The sequence below is a fragment of the Microcaecilia unicolor genome, chromosome 11, assembly GCF_901765095.1.
Source record: "Microcaecilia unicolor chromosome 11, aMicUni1.1, whole genome shotgun sequence".
Lineage (NCBI taxonomy): Eukaryota > Metazoa > Chordata > Amphibia > Gymnophiona > Siphonopidae > Microcaecilia > Microcaecilia unicolor.
Window position 1 is genome coordinate 190,879,442 of NC_044041.1, and position 17,020 is coordinate 190,896,461.

General features: G+C 48.7%; 1 protein-coding gene across 1 annotated transcript in view; it reads right to left on the reverse strand.

Moving 5' to 3' along the window:
* Positions 1-17,020, reverse strand: part of LOC115480562 (discoidin, CUB and LCCL domain-containing protein 1-like) — a 90,864-nt gene that overhangs the window by 48,087 nt on the left and 25,757 nt on the right. The window lies entirely within an intron of this gene.

Sequence of the window (17,020 nt, forward strand, 5' to 3'; positions counted from 1 at the left end):
CTCCCAACCACCAGCCCCGCCTCCCACCACCGGCTCTGGTACAGATCGTATAAGTCTGCCTAGTGACAGTCTACTATAGGGCATTTATAGTTGGGATGTGCAGGGTCTGGAACTGGGAACATGATCGCTTTTAGCTCTCTTTTCATTTCTCTCTCTGGATGGTGTAACTTTCTCTCTCTGTTTCTTCTGGATTAGTATCATTTGCTAATTGTCATAAACTGCTCAGATAGGCAGTGGATTGCCGCTGTGCACCCCCACTCCCAGATGCGGTGTTCCCCCCCCCCCCCCCCCCCCCCCCCGAGTGCAGTGTCATTGTCCCCGACGCATCACCTCCAACCCCCCCCCCCCCACTCCCCGTGCATTGCTCTTATCTCCACACGGCTGTCGGCTCTGCCGGTTCCCTGCTCCCTCTGTCCTGGAACAGGAAGTAACATCTGAGGGGGCAGGGAACCGGCGGAGCAGACTTGTGCTGCTGCTCCCTTCACCCCCCCCCCCTTCCTGCAGCGTGCACCCAGGGCGGACCTCCCCCACTGCCCTGCCCTCGGTACGCCACTGCACATAAGCACTGCCGCGCTGGGAAAAGACCAAAGGTCCATCAAGCCCAGAACTCTGTCTCCAACAGCGGCCAATCCAGGCCCCAAGAACCTGGCAAAACCCCCAAATTTAATAACGATCAATGGACTTTTCCTTCAGGAATCTGTCCAGACCCCCTTTAAACTCAGCGAGGCCAGCTGCCGTCACTACCTTCTCCGGCAATGAGTTCCAGAGTCTAACCACGCGCTGAGGAAAGAAAAACTTCAGCCACTAAAACCTGAAGGAGGAAAAACAAGAGGGAGGGGGTGACGCATTATCAGCAAAAATGAAGGCAGGTGAGTAACTACATTATTTCCAATCAGCACCAATTAACAGCAATTATAGTCAATTACTGATCTTCAAAAAGTCAAAATATGGGCGAGCTACTCCACTACTCATTTCACTACACTGGCTACCGATCAAAGCAAGACTAATCTTCAAATCTAGCACCAACATTTTCAAGATACTATTCGGAATGGCACCTGTTTACATGCAAGACATGACAGAACTGAAACCAAGAATCGCAAGCCCAGAAACCAGAAGTTACCTACTTCTTCACCTACCCAACTGCAGAAACATAACGCACAGAACCGTCTTCACAGCAGGATTCAGTTACATGGGATCAAAATGGTGGAACTCTAGATTGTAAGCTCCTTGAGCAGGGACTGTCCTTCTATGTTAAACTGTACAGCACTGCGTAACCCTAGTGGCGCTTTAGAAATGTTAAGTAGTAGTAGTAGTATTACATATAGCAGTGATTTAACCAGAGCTGAGATTGTGATGTCATAATGCCTCATTCCACCAATGCCTAAGAGCCAACCTCATCAGTGACGTCACAATGGCTCGACTGTCCTATACTTGGCCCACTTCCCCCCTTAGTGTGAAGAGTTTCAGTCTCTGGTATCCAGAGCTGAGATTGTGATGTCATAATGCCTCATTCCACCAATGCCTAAGAGCCAACCTCATCAGTGATGTCACAATGGCTTGATTGTCCTATATTTGTCTCACTCTTATCTATTAGATTGTAAGCTCTTTGAGCAGGGACTGTCTCTGTTAAACTGTACAGCACTGCGTAACCCTAGTGGCGCTTTAGAAATGTTAAGTAGTAGTAGTAAAGTCATAAGAAGCATCTATAACAATCTTCAGTTCAGAAAAGAACTGAAAACATAGCTCTTCAAAAACTTCTATAGCTAACCACGTAAACCACAAATGTCCTCCTTAAGTCCCAACTGCAAAACATAACTGTAATCTCACTGTACTTTCAATGCAAATTGTAAGCCACTTTGAACCGAAATTTGTTTTGGATAATAGTGGGATACAAGAATAAATAAATAAGCAGCTAATTTAACAACTCTGCACACTGTCAAATTGTACGCAAATGTATAGAATCAGAGGGGAAATGTCTGTGGTTTTATTTTGCATAAATAGCAAGACATTATTTGGAAGAACCGGCTGTAGATAGGAAGGAAAACTAAAATGGATCATTGGTTTCTTTTACTGCATTCCACTATTTCAGCTCACTCGGGGCCAGATTCTATAAATGATATTCAGAACTAGGCACTGGAAAAAAAAATCAGCGCAAAGCGCCAGGGCTGCAGAGAGTGGGGGGGCAAAATTCCCCGGGCCCGGACCTCCAAGGGGGGCCCGGCACCGGGGTCAGGCCGCCTGCGCTGCAGTTCCCGGTCTCACCTGCCTGCCTCCTCGGCTCCGGGCCCCTTGCATTCGAAGCGGCAGTCTCAGATCGCCTCCCTTCGGGCCTTCGCTCCCGGTGTCCCGCCCTCGCGGAAACCGGAAGTTACATCAGACGAGGGCGGGACACAGGGAGCGAAGGCCTGAAGAGAAGCGATCTGCGACTGCCGCATTGAATGCAGGGGGCCCGGAGCCGTGGAGGCAGGCAGGTGAGACCACGGACTGCAGCGGCGGGAGGTGGCAGCAGTGGGGGGGACGGGGGCGGGGCGGCCTTGCCCCGGGCCCGGCCTAGTCTCTCGACGGCCCTGCAAAGCGCTATTCTGTAAAGGGTGTGCGGCTTTTATAGAACAGCGCTTAAATGTCGATCTCACCAGACTTACATCCGCTGAAACCTGATGTAAATGCTGGTGCAACGACCCAGTATTCTATAATTATGTGTACAAATTTTCAGACCCCCCCCCCCCACTGACACGCCCCTGTAGCTCCAATGGCCATGCTCCCTTTTGAGATATGGGAGTTAGGTACACTGTCTTACAGAACGGCACGCAGCCAGATGCACACGCAATTAATAATGAGTACCAGTGGTGTAGACTCGGGAGCCTGGGCCCCCTCACTTTCAGCTCAGGACCCCTCTGCTTTCCCGGCTGGCGGGGATGATCTCTCCTGCCTACGTCGCGCCTGCAGCAGCACTTATTCATCAAGCACGCTTCGCCGCTAATGCCGGCCTCTCACGATGCTCAGTTCAGGTTTAACTGGCATGCGCGGGAGAGCCGACATTAGCGGAAGAACACCTGCTGAAAAAGCGTGGCTGCCAAGCCCCGCCAGCTCAGCTATTTATATATTTTATATAGACCTCACCCCTCTTCCGCAAAGCCAACCCAGCAGACCCCGAACTAATTCATGAACAATGCATCACATCTATCGAACTAAGAAATGAACAATACCCCTTCCACATAATCCTATTGCTTCATACTGTACGAATTTTACCACTCCAGTTATAATTAAGTGTACTTCTACCCTTATCCTACTCTATATTGCTCACTAGAAGCTGTAGTCCCATCCCCAGAGACTTATCAGCTTCATTGGGATTACTTCTCTCTATATGCTGCTATATATTCGTCCCAGAGTTGTATTCTCTTTTCCGGAACCGTATCAGCTTCCTTGCACCTACTGTTTACTCTATTTTCCACTCTATATATATTCCCGGAGTTGGTACTCTCCTCTCCGGAACCGGTAAGCCACATTGAGCCTACTGCTATGCGGGAAAATGTGGGATACAAATGTACTAAATAATTTTTTTTTTTTTTTTAGTTTAGTTACATTTGTACCCCGCGCTTTCCCACTCATGGCAGGCTCAATGCGGCTTACATATACAGATACTTATTTGTACCTGGGGCAATGGAGGGTTAAGTGACTTGCCCAGAGTCACAAGGAGCTGCCTGTGCCTGAAGTGGGAATGGAACTCAGTTCCCCAGGACCAGAGTCCACCACCCTAACCACTAGGCCACTCCTTCACTGTTGCTACTAGTTGAGATTCTACATGGAATGTTGCTAGTCCACTAGCAACATTCCATGTAGAATCTCCAATAGTAGCAACATTCCATGTAGAATCTCCAATAGTATCTATTTTATTTTTGTTACATTTGAACCCTGCGCTTTCCCACTCATGGCAGGCTCAATGCGGCTTACATGGGGCAATGGAGGGTTAAGTGACTTGCCCAGAGTCACAAGGAGCTGCCTGTGCCTGAGGTGGGAATCGAACTCAGTTCCTCAGGACCAGAGTCCACCACCCTAACCACTAGGCCACTCCTCCACTCCATATGCCTGTCTTACACTTTTTTTTTAAATTCAGATACAGTCCTCGTCTCCACCACCTCCACTCAAAAAATAAAATATTTTGAAGAGATGAGGGCAGAAACCAAGGGAGGGAGGGAAGAATTCCATTCCCACCCACTTTGGGCTAAGGCCCACCCAGAATTGGCCATCTGGCTATACCACTGGGGTGGAGCCAGGGGTGGATTCAGATAGTGTCAATATTCAGTCTGCTGTTTGGATAACTAAAGGCAGCCTTGTATCTGCCCTAAGTTATCTGGATAATGATGTGAACGTTGCCACTATCCTGATAAGTTCCAGCACTGACCACACTATGCAGATATTCAATACCAGTCAGTATTTGGATAGCGGTGCTGAATATCTGGATATTTTTTTTTTTATCACTACAGCCCCCCTCCCCCCCCAAAAAACAAAAAGACCACAGTGGCTGAATATTGACCTGGTTATTTCTAGTGCAACAGGAATAAAGAGTACAGTTGTACTGGTAACAAAAAGTCTTTAACACACTGGCCACTACCGAATCTAAACAAAGGCAGCTGTCATGAATGTCTAGAGATTTTAAGAGCGTTCTTACACTGGCACCTCTCCAGGAACTGCAAAACAACTCTGTTCTGGAGGCTTCTGGTATGCAAAGTGACCGTGTGACAACTCAACTCCCATGGGCTTCCCAGAACTTCTGTAAGAGTCTCTTAATTACATCATTTATTTTTGTTACATTTGTACCCCGCGCTTTCCCACTCATGGCAGGCTCAATGCGGCTTACATGGGGCAATGGAGGGTTAAGTGACTTGCCTAGAGTCACAAGGAGCTGCCTGTGCCTGAAGTGGGAATCAAACTCAGTTCCTCAGTGCCCCAGGACCAAAGTCCACCACCCTAACCACTAGGCCACTCCTCCACTGTTGCTACTATTTGAGATTCTACATTCTATGTAGAAGTCAGCCCTTGCAGATCACCAATGTGGCCGCACAGGTTTCTGCTTCTGTGAGTCTGACGTCCTGCACGTACGTACGTACGTGCAGGACGTCAGACTCACAGAAACAGAAGGATGCGCAGCCTTCTACATGGAATGTTGCTAGTGGAATAGCAACATTCCATGTAGAATCTCCAATAGTATCTATTTTATTTTTGTTACATTTGTACCCCTAGCTTTCCCACTCATGGCAGGCTCAATGCGGCTTACCTGGGGCAATGGAGGGTTAAGTGACTTGCCCAGAGTCACAAGGAGCTGCCTGTGCCTGAAGTGGGAATCAAACTCAGTTCCAGGGTTGCCAGGTGGAAATTTTTTTTCCAGCCCACTGGAGCCCAAAAAACAGCCCAAAAACCGCCCAAACACAAACCCCGCCCCTGACACCCCCACCCCTGCGTCATCACCCCCGCCCCCGCCGTCATAAACCCCGCCCCCGCCGTCACCGGCCCCGCCTCCCACGTCACCGGCCCCGCCTCCCCGTCATCGGCCCCGCCTCTTACATCATCGGCCCCGCCTCCCACGTCATCGGCCCCGCCTCCCACGTCACTAACCCCGCCCAAAACGTCATTAACCCCACCCAAAAACGTCACTAACCCCGCCCCCCCGCGGCCGAAAAAACCGCCCGAAGCACAAAAACCAGCCCAAAAAACCGCAACCCGCCGCGGGCAAAAATTTCCCGCGGCGGGTCGCGGAAAACCGCCCAATTGGGCGGTAAAACCGCCCACCTGGCAACACTGCTCAGTTCCTCAGGACCAAAGTCCACCACCCTAACCACTAGGCCACTCCCACTAGGCCATTCCTCCACTGTTGCTACTATTTGAGATTCTACATGGAATGTTGCTATTTCACTAGCAACATTCCATGTAGAAGTCGGCCCTTGCAGATCACCAATGTGGTTGCGCAGGCTTCTGCTTCTGTGACAGACTCACAGAAACAGAAGCCTGCGCAACCTTCTACATGTGGAATAGCAACATTCCATGTAGAATCTCCAATAGTAGCAACCTTCCATGTAGAATCTCCAATAGTATCTATTTAATTTTTGTTACATTTGTACCCCGCGCTTTCCCACTCATGGCAGGCTCAATGCGGCTTACATGGGGCAATGGACCAGGAGCTCTCATCAGGCTATTAACATTGAGATCAGTATACGCAATTTCGCTGCTTTCCTATCCAGGGCATTGCTCGGAATCAATCCAGGGAAGGTCACCGGGGTGCTTTTGGATTTCACATTTCAGTTCTGGACCTTCAAGATTACCTCTAGCTTAGCTGACAGTCGCCAAGTCAAACCAGGTTTATTAATTCACAGTTTTTACCTTGTGAAACAGGATGTGTAAACAGAGCATCTCTAGAGGCTGAGCCAATATGCAAGTGCCACTCACAGAGAAACCTGTCAGATGTCTGGTCTTTCAAAACAGGCAGTCCTCCTATATTATACTAATCATCAGACTTTGCAGATAAACAGTTTAGTGCTACCAAGAAACATCGATTCGGAGGTCTTAAATACCGGCTTCAGTACACACAAACCAGATGCAGATGCCCTCAGAGAATCAAACCGGATATAAAGTAATTCTCCAACTAGGATGAGCACGTAGTACTGTGTAAACAAGGCAGGAAGAAACAGCTACAACACTCAGAATTCTGGATGAGTTCAAGATGATTTTGTAGCAGCCCACCTGCTTTGTGCAGAGGGCACATAAGTTACGCCAAGTTTCAAAAGGAAGCTCAAACATTCCCTTGCGAAGAAGAAGTGCATAGTGATGCGCTTGGGGTGCAGAAATCCAAAAGAGATATTCCAGATAGGAGGGGAGAGATTGGTAAGCTTGGCTCAGGAGAAGGACCTGGGGGTGGTGATGGTGATGAAACAATGTGACAAGGCGGTGTCTGCGGCCAAATGGATGCATAGAGAAGGGTATAACCAGCTGAAGAAAGGAGGTGTTGGTGCCCCTGTACAAGTCGTTGGTGAGGCCCCACTTGGAGTATTGTGTTCAGTTTTGGAGGGTGTACCTTGCTAAGGATGTATAAAGACCAGAAGATCAACAAAAATGGTATGGGGTTTGCACAGCAAGAAATACGAGGAGAGACTTACTGACCTGATCATGTATACCCTGGTGGAAAGAAGAAACCAGGGTTGATACGATACAGATGTTCAAATATTTGAAATGTATAAGTCCGCAGACAAACATTTTCCAGAGATGGGAAAGCGGTAGAACTAGAGGACATAAACTGAGGTTGAAAGGAGGCCGACTCAGGAACAATGTCGGGAAGTATTTTTTCACTGAGAGGGTGGTGGGTACCTGGAATGTCCTTCCGCAGGAGGTGGCGGAGATGCAAATAGGAATGGAATTCAAGAGCGCATGGGATAAACAGAAAGGAATCCTGTTTAGAAGTAATGTATCCAAAGAAGCTTAGCGGAGATTAGGTAGCAACACCGCTATTTGGAAAGCAAAGCCAGTGGAGGGCAAAACGTCTACGGACTGTGCCCTGATCCTGGCTGAATAGATTTGGATGGGCTGCAGTGGAGCTTTTCAAGGGCTTTTACAACTTCAGAAATTTAGAACAAGGACCATGCTGGGCAGACTTCTGATCCCCATGTTAATCCTAGCGGCCTGACCTCTACGCTGTACCTGACACATTTCAACAACAGTCACAGATTAATTTGTTCGCTGAGTAAAAATACACTCTCTCAATACCAGGGGTGTAGCCAGGATTCAATTTTGGTGGGTGTCCAGGATTCAATTTGGGGGGGGGGGGGGGGGGGGAGGACAATGCTTTTCATCTCTACTCCCCCTCCCCCTCAGCTGCATTAATAATTTTACCTTTGCTGGTAGGGATGCCCAATCCCCGCAAACCGATGAGATCAACTGCCCGGAACTGCCCCGGTGTTGCCTCAGCAGTAAAAAAAATTGGCGGCCTCCTTTCCAGCCACTGATGCCAGAACTCCTCGCATACGCTCAGCTCATGCATAAACTGAGTACCAGTGTTGGCAACTGAAAAGGAGGCCCACTGATTTCTTCGCTGCTTGAGGCAGCACTGGGGCAGTTCAGGGGAGTAGATCCAGGGCCGTGCCTAGGGTCTCTGGCGCCCCCCTTGGGCTGTCAGTTGGCGCCCCCCCCCCCACACGGACTATCAGTTGGCAGCGCCCCCTCCCCGGACTATCAGTTGGTGGCAGCGGTGGCACCCCCCCCTCCCCTGCCCGTCCTCTTCTCCCCCCAAAGATCCCTGACCCTCCTCTCGGAAATAACTTGAGTCGTTACTCAGTCTCGATGACGGTCGACGGCTGTCGGACTGCGCCTGCCTCTGCCTGACTGCCTGGCAAGCAACAAGCAATGTGCTCCTCCAGCTCCCGCCAGTCCGCATGCATCCACGACGCGACGAGCGAGAAGCCAATCCAAGGCGCATGCGTGGAAGAGCTGGGAGCAGTGACATCACAAAACAGCTGAGCGCTGCGCACGCATGGGACGGGAAGGGCGGCAGCAGTAGAGCAGCGCATGTGGACGTGGCAAGGCGCCAACGCGACTAACTTATTTTTAAAATTTTTATACTACACTCGGCCGGCGGTGGGGGGGGGGCGCCCTTGATTGGCAGGCGCCCCCCTGCCATGCTTACCCCGCTGACCGGGTCTGCATGGCCCTGAGTGGATCTCAGCAGTTGGTGGGGATTGGGCACCCCTACCTGCCATTTGAAGGATACTTTGTGTTGTGGAGGGGGCGATTTGTGTCGGAAGATGGGCCTCCTTCTCTTTCGAAAATAAGCCTGAAAGGCTCACAATGAACTACAATTCTACATTGAGCCTGCAAATAGGTGGGAAAATGTGGGATACAAGTGCAATAAATAATAAAAAATAATTATTATTACCAAGGGAGAAAAAAAGATCATGGAAATGAAAATGTGAACTTTTCTAGAATTATAAACACTGCAACTTCAGCTTAGCTCAGCCTGATTTCCTCTACACCTGCACATATGGAGCCTTTCAGTTTACTAAAACATCCCAGCAGGACTGGCGGTGCCAGCTGGCTCCAGATTTTGCCAACAGGTTGATCCAGTCTTGGGTTTACCCCATTGCACAAAGGTATTTACAGCAGGGCTGTCAGGTTACCCTTTTCTAGGAGGGAGATTTTAGGTTCTTTTTTTGCCTTGACAGTCACATCTTGATGCATTATGGTTCCAGCAACACTGATTTCAATGGGATAAACACAAAGGAATCCTGTTGAGAAGGAATGGATCTACGGAGTAGCGGAGATTGGGTGGCAACACCAGTAATTGGGAAGTAAAACCAGTGCTGGGCAGACTTCTACAGTCTATGTCCTGATCGTAACTGAATAGATATGGAAAGTTCAAGAACAGTGCTGGGCAGACTTTTATGGTCTGTGCCCTGAGAAAGGCAAGGACAAATCCAACTCATGTATACATATAAAGTATCACGTACCATGTAAAATGAGTTTATCTTGGGCAGACTGCAGGACGTCAGGACTCATAGCACAGATCAGTGAATGCGCCAGAGACCGGCGCTGAAGAAGACTAAGGCTGGCGGGGGATGGGGACCCCCGCCAGCAAAGGTACCTTGCGGCGGGGGTCGAAAGTGGCAGGGGATGGTCGGCGGTGGCAGTCGAAAGTAGCAAGGGAGGGTTGACGGCTGGGGGACACGGGCTAAAATGTGCCCCCCCCACCGAGGTCTAGCTATGCCCCTGGTTCACGAATTATTTTTCCTGGTTTTGTACTTTTTGTGACTGCAGAATCCATTGTGGCTGAAATCTGATTTTTGGCTCAGAAGGGCAGGAAATCACAATGTGTGTGTCAGACAGTATGAGCCCTGGAGGCTGTATTGAAACTAATTTGAAATGGTTAGATGCTGGGATTGGAACAGGGACAGGAATGCCAGAGTTTGGTCAAAGCTAAAATATTCAAGCAGCCCACAAAGAAACCTTAACTGCAATGAAGGAGACAAGACTGGGGGCTTAGGACCTCCACAAAGATTTTAATAAACCACACATCTCTGCAGGGTTGCCCAGTTTCAGGAGGGAGGAGTTTCCCAACTCTGCTTTTGAACTTGAAACCTAAAAGCAGTGTGGTATATTGTAGCCTTGATTCCACACTTTGAAATCAATGTTGAATGTCCCATAATGCACCAGGATAAAGATCGCCAAGAAAGTAGAGCAAGGCAAAATCTCTCCCCGCCCACCCCCCCCCCCCCCAAAATAGAAAAATAAAATTTTTCATGCCCCTATGGTGTACTGCCGGACACCTGCTCCAGACCCAGCCCTGGCTGACTGCAGTTGATTTGTGTCCCTAACAGGCTCCACTTTTTTCAGCACTGATTGATCAGGTTCTGGCTTTACATCAGTTTATTCATGGATTTGAGGTTCTGAATTTCCTTAAGAAAAGCAGGTAGGATTGAACCACCTTGTCTTTCAGAAAATGGAGCCAGCTGGCAACCCTGTGACTAATGGTGGCCGGATCTTCACCCCTTTGATGGCCCTATGTGAAATCAACAGAGAAATCACTATAGTACAGCGTCACCCTTAGTATTCTGGCTGTTCAGACATCTGGAAATTCTAATTTCATATCTGGAACTATCATATCTCCCAAGATGTGTTAGGATTTTGTTTTAAAAATTGGGAGACTTAGCAGGGCAGGGAAATTTGGAATGGAGGAATAGCCTAGTGGTGTACAGTAGGTATATGGTGGGTTTTGGATAGGGTTACCATATTGTCCCCCCAAAAGGAGGACACATGCCCCACCCCAACCACACACCCTGCCCTGCCCCCTTTCATGCCCTCAATCCGCCTGTCACATTTTCCCCTCCCGCCTGTCACACACCCCGTCACCCCCCCTCCCCGTCACCCCCCTCCCCTTACTACTGCCCTGGTGGTTTAGTGACCTCTTCGGGGCAGGAAAGAGCCCCCTCTTTCCTGCCCGGAGCGCTGCCCTGCATGCATCCTTCCTGTTGCTGACCTCGGCGCCGATTCAAAATGGCCACCAAGAGTTGACAGCCCGCCCACTAGCCTGCCCGTTTGTCCAGAAATCCGGACAAACGGGCAGATTGGCAAAACCCGGCCGGTTGCCCAGACATGTCCTCAAAGAGAGGACATGTCCGGGTAAATCCGGACATATGGTTACCCTAGTTTTGGAGGGCTCACTACATAATATAAGGGAGCAATGGCGAGATGTGTACCTGGGAGCTTTTATGTCAAGTCCACTGCAGTGCCCCCTAGGGATGCTGGGATGTTTTGTGCCCCATCTATTAAGAATGCTGGTTCCTCCTACATCCCAATGACTTGATTTTGTGCGTTTTTCACTTGGATTTTTTTTTTCAAAATAGACCATAAAGATAAATGTACAGAGCACAAACACATCTAGCAAATAGCTATTTTCAAAACAAAAAAAAAAATAATAATCATTTTCACTACTTGATTTTTGGACGTTTTCAGGAAAACGTCCAAAGTCAGACTTAGACATTATTTTGAAAATGCCCCTCCACGTCTATTGGATAAATACATTTTATGAACAGTAGCAAGGCAAAAAGCTGATTTTTTGAAATGCCTTTGGACCATCCAGTCCCCTTGCCCGTTTCCAACAAATTCCATCATGCACTTCATGCTGCAAAAAAGGGCTGGTTATTTGAATAGCCACAATAATAGTAATAAAAGCTAACCAAACCTAACCATAAGTACATACCGTGTTTCCCTGAAAATAAGACACTGTCTTATATTAATTTTTGCCCCCCAAAATGCACTAGGTCTTATTTTTCGGGGAAACATCGGGGTTGGATCGGGGTTGGCCCGCCTGCCCTCTGTCACTCCCGGAACTAACCTTAAACGCATCCTTTCACCTTCGCAGCAAGCAGCAGCAGGGCAGGCCACTCCTTCCTTCCGTGTCCCGCCCTCGCCTGACGTAACGTCCGCGAGGACGGGGCACGAAAGGAAGGAGAGGTCTGCCCTGCTGCTGCTTGCTGCGAAGGTGAAAGAAGGCGTTCAAGGTTAGTTCCGGGAGTGACGGAGGGTGGGTGGCCCGGGGGTGGCCTTGTCCGGCTCTCGGTGGCCCTGCTTTCAAACAAAAATTTGCTAGGTCTTACTTTCGGGGGAGGCCTTATATCTACCAATTCAGGAAAACCTGTACTAGGTCTTATTTTCGGGAGATGTCTTACTTTCGGGGAAACAGGGTAGGAAAAGCCATAATGGGTCAGACCAATGGTCCATGTAGCCCAGTATCCTGCTTCCAACAGTGGCCAATCCAGATCACAAGTACCTGACAGAAACCCAAATAGTAGCAACATTCCATGCTACCAATACCGGGCCAAGCAGTGGCTTCTGTCTATCTCAATAACAGACTATGGACTTTTCCTCCAGGAACTTGTCCAAACCCAGATACGCTAACCATTCTTCCTTAAAACATTAATCCACAGTTTAACTGCAACAAATGCTTGTAGAGAGTTTTCATCTAATTCAGCTGGAATGCAAACTATTATTTAAATCAACAATGAGATCCCTACACAGCAGTGAAAAGCATGCATTATTCGGAAAAAAAAAAAAAGAACGACATTGTTCTTTTCTCTGAGTCCATGCCAGTGTGTGGTATACAGCACGGAGACATGGAATCCCTTCTTCTGTTCAGTGGCACCCAATGACTGGCTGCATGTGTTTTTTTGCAACCTATATTTTGTTTACTGTGTAGACCGCATTGAACCCTGATTATGCGAAATTAGAAGTCTATAAGTATTAAATTGAAATTAATACTGATATATTTATCCAGACATGTGATGAGCGCCTTCCTCTTTGCTCCCAAATTCCTGCTTTCCTTCTCAAGAGTCACAAAATTTCAGAAGACATCAGTGCTGATTTCCTTCTGGTTCACTGACCTGAAACCTTTCTGACCTGCATAGGGTCTGCGCTGGGGGAGAACAAAGAGGTCAACTGACCGAGTTTCCCTAAGCCTGCCCATAAATGAACAAGGCACAGCCTACTTTGGGTCCTCCTTACGAATTTCTGCCCTGGGACCCTGAATGTCTAGCACTGGTGCTAGAACTGCAGCAAAATGCTTCCTTTCCCCCTCCAATGTGGTCCCTGCTGGTTCCAATCCAGTACCTAAACTTTCCAAAAAATCACCACGGAAAAATGGTTGTTTCTTATTGTACTATTTTATCATTTTATTATTTCATGATATTATTATATATAATTTCATTATCATTTAAGATGTCATGAATGTGTTTATATTTATTTATATTATATATATCAAACATATAAACAGCGAGTGACCGACTCACTCGCAAATGCGCAGTAGAGACTTCCCTCTCTGTCCCGCCCCCGCGTCAATAAGTGATGACGAGGGCGGGACAGAGAGAGAAACTGCGCCACAGAGGTTGATACTGCTCCCCCCCCACCCGCCCACCCGAGGTCGCCGCTACCGTTACCCCCCCCCCACACACACACCTGGCCCCTCTCTCCGCTACTAAACTTACACATCCATTCGCCGGAACGCAGCACGCACATCAGCTGAGCTGCCGTCGGCCTTCCTTCCCTGCCTGTGTCCCGCCCTCGCTGACGTTACGTCACAGGAGGGCGGGACACAGGCAGAGAAGGAAGGGCCGACGGCAGCTCAGCTGATGTGCGTGCTGCGTTCCGGCGAATGGATGTGTAAGTTTAGTAGCGGAGAGAGAGAGAGGGCCCGGGCTGGGTGGAGGGATGGCGGCGACTCCGGGGGAGGGAACGGTAGCGGTGGCGACCTCACGGGGAGGGAGGGAGGGGGAAGGAAGGAAAACCCCAATACCAGCCCGTTTTTACGGGCTCAACGGCTAGTATATATATATATATATATATATATTCACATATATACACACACGTCTAAATGTATTATTTTTAATCATTTTGTATATAATATAGTTTTTGTCCATTGTTATTTATTCACTCTTGAAGTAGGCTCACTGCCGAAACACTGCGCTTTTGTCGAGGCTTCACCAATAAACGTTTTATCAGCATTTAAAGTCTCCTCATTTGTTCCTGGTCAGCCTGGTCCATTTCCCACTTTCCTTTTGTTTTTGTCGCTTCATTGTGAGATCTCAGTGTTCCTTCGTCTTGGCGGACCTTCACGCCCTTGTCTAACCATCGGTGTCAAAATTCACCACACCATGATCCTATATAATAATTTGCACCTCCGTCTGGATGCCTGGGTTCGTAACACACTTCCCATTGGTCCGCCCCAGCGGGAAGGGAAGCCAGCACCAGCCAGCCACAGAACGTTGGAGGTGAGTAGAGAATCGCCCCCTCCCTCCGAGTTCCAGTCCCCTCCCCTTCGAATTCCATGCCCCCCTACCTCCCTCCGAGTTACAGGCCCCCCCTCCCCTTCGAGTTGCAGGACGCCCTCCCTCCCTCCATGCCCCCACGCCTCTCTCCCTCCGAGTACAAGCATGACCTGTCCTCCGGAAGCCCCTCACCTTCCTGCGTGCCGGCTGTAATTTAAAAATTCTTACCTCGGACTCCGGTGTCAGCAGTGAAGGCGAGCGGCGCTTCAGACTGCCTTCCCATCTGTTTCAGCTCTGCCTCTGGTCCCGCCCTTCCGGAGACAGGAAATGAGGGCGGGACCAGAGGCAGAGCTGAGACAGATGAGAAGGCAGTCTGAAGCGCCGCTCGCCTTCACTGCTGACGCCGGAGCCCGAGGTAAGAATTTTTAAATTACAGCCGGCACGCAGGAAGGCGAGGGGCTACTGGAGGACAGGTCGTGCTTGCACTCGGAGGGGAGAGAGAGGGAGGGAGGGAGGGAGTGGAACCTTACTAGAACCTGTTTCATTTCTGTTGGAAACGGGCCTCTTTTACCAGTATGCTAATAAAATGATGTACAGTAAGACGTCGATTATCCAAACGTTGATCAACCGAATGTCCAATTATCCGGACCAGCCGGTCTGTGTGTGTCTGTCGGCATCAGAGTTCTTGCTGGTGAGTCAGCTGGTGCGGTGAGGGCTTCAGTGCTGCCGCACTAAGTGGGTCCTTGCACGTCGGGAGGTGAACGGGTCAGTCTGGTAGTGTAGAGCGTGGGGATCTGTGGAAGACAGGACAGTCTTTGCACTTGCATTTTTTTGCAAGCTTAATTTATTAATTTTCAAATTTTTGCTGCATCAGGTATAGGTTTGTGCAATCAGGACCACCCCCTGCCGAGGATGGTCAGGATAATCGGAATCGTACTGTATTTGCTGCAACTTTCCCATGATTTTACTCCTTACATTTGGTAGGTTCTTCAGCCTACGTCGTGTCCAAGCCTTGAACAAAAGATCCTGAAAGTATTGGCACGACTCTCAAAGTCCAGGATTCACATAAGTTCTGGTGGCCAAAACAACTACATTTCGACCTGGATATTCAATGCTAGTGCCCAGACATGGCCTGAAACTGATTATCTGATGCTAATTCTGCCCACTGTGGTCAGAAAACGCTGACCACCATGGGCTGAATACTGACCAGTAGGTATCCAAAATTAGAAAGAAGAAACAGCTGGCAAGCCGAAGAAGAAAGCATGCAGCTACGATAGTGAGAGGGAAACAGCTGGGTTGTCTGGACTGAAAGGATGCAGTTACGGTACCGAGATAGTGCTTTAAAATCGCATAGCTGGTTCTATCTCTGCATGGCAAATCCAGCACTTGCCAACTTACGAAACAATGTATGTTTTATCTTATCCTTATGTGTCCTTCTGTCTGTCCTTCCCTTATCCTTTTTGGTCCTATCTGTCTGTCCTGATTTAGATTGTAAGCTCTTTTGAGCAGGGACTGTCTTTCTTCTTCATGTTCAATTGTAAAGCGCTGCTTACGACTGGTAGCGCTATAAAAGTGATTTATAGTAGTAGTAAATGCAACCATGTCAGGCAATCTTCCTCCAGCTATGGAAAGTCAGCTGAAATACCAAATCTGAGTCAAAGCAGAAGTCATTCAACTTCTCTCCCATGCATCATGCATTCAGCCAGACCCATTCAGCCTCCATCACAGGAAAAGTCAGACAGAGTGCATCCCCCTTCCAGGAAAAGGATAATACATAAACAAAAATTACTTTGCTACCCCTAGTAAGCCACAGACAAAACATTTGGTGGAACAACATGTTAATCTGAGCATTTCCTTCTGCAGCTACATCAGGCAAAATATGCAACGTAATCAAAGGAGCACGGGGCATCTTGAAATCTCTACACCAAAGAAAGGCATGGGGAGGAAAAGTGACTCATACCAAGTGGACAACTGAGGAACAGGGAGATATGAAAGGGAACACAGTTTTAGAAGTCATGTACTCCCCTATCTGGTTAAGAGTATGCATGGGTCTAGCTGGGTTAGAAACAGGCAGGCTGGGGTGCAGCTAGGAAATGTTTTGGTCAAGGGAGTGTGGGGCATGGAACTTCTAAAAGTCCATGCAGAATTTTACCCCTCCTCAGCTGCAAAGTACATAAATTTTTATTTATTTTTTTTTTGTTACATTTGTATCCCGCGCTTTCCCACTCATGGCAGGCTCTATGCGGCGGGCAATGGAGGGTTAAGTGACTTGTCCAGAGTCACAAGGAGCTGCCTGTGCCGGGAATCGAACTCAGTTCCTCAGGACCAAAGTCCACCACCCTAACCACTAGGCCACTCCTCCACTGTTGCTACTATTGGAGATTCTACATGGAATGTTGCTATTCCACTAGCAACATTCCATGTAGAAGTCGGCCCTTGCAGATCACCAATGTGGCCGCGCAGGCTTCTGCTTCTGTGAGTCTGACGTCCTGCACGTACGTGCAGGACGTCAGACTCACAGAAACAGAAGCCTGCGCAGCCTTCTACATGGAATGTTGCTAGTGGAATAGCAACATTCCATGTAGAATCTCCAATGGTAGCAACATTCCATGTAGAATCTCCAATAGTATCTATTTTATTTTTGTTACATTTGTACCCTGTGCTTTCCCACTCATGGCAGGCTCAATGCAGCAGGCAATGGAGGGTTAAGTGACTTGCCCAGA